The following is a 396-nucleotide window of genomic DNA, read 5'->3' as shown; positions in this document are numbered from 1 at the left end:
AAGCGAAAGACTTCTCGCCTCATTAATTTCACATCATGTAATTAGTTACATTATCTGAATCCCACGTAGATTACCTCAGTTTAAGCGAAAGGCTAGCCAAGTCTATTCACCCTATGAATTCTTTCATGGTCATAACAGATGTGTAAGATAAATCAGACAAAAAAAAAAGATTGAATTAACTGTCCAGGTATGAGAGAGTATGGTGGGGCTTGCTTTTTGTTTTAACTATTTTTACCACCTTGGTTACTATTGCGATCAATCTTCTCACATATCCAACTTTTACCATTTAGTATGTCATAACCACTATTTAAAAAAAAAAAAAAAAAATGCCAAGAGGATATGTTAAACACCAAAGATTTAAGTTTAAATTATGGAAAATGAGGATGAACACATTGA

The sequence above is a fragment of the Gymnogyps californianus genome, chromosome 3 (assembly GCF_018139145.2).
Source record: "Gymnogyps californianus isolate 813 chromosome 3, ASM1813914v2, whole genome shotgun sequence".
NCBI lineage: Eukaryota > Metazoa > Chordata > Aves > Accipitriformes > Cathartidae > Gymnogyps > Gymnogyps californianus.
The sequence above is the reverse complement of the archived record's forward strand: the minus strand, read 5'-3'. Positions refer to the sequence as shown.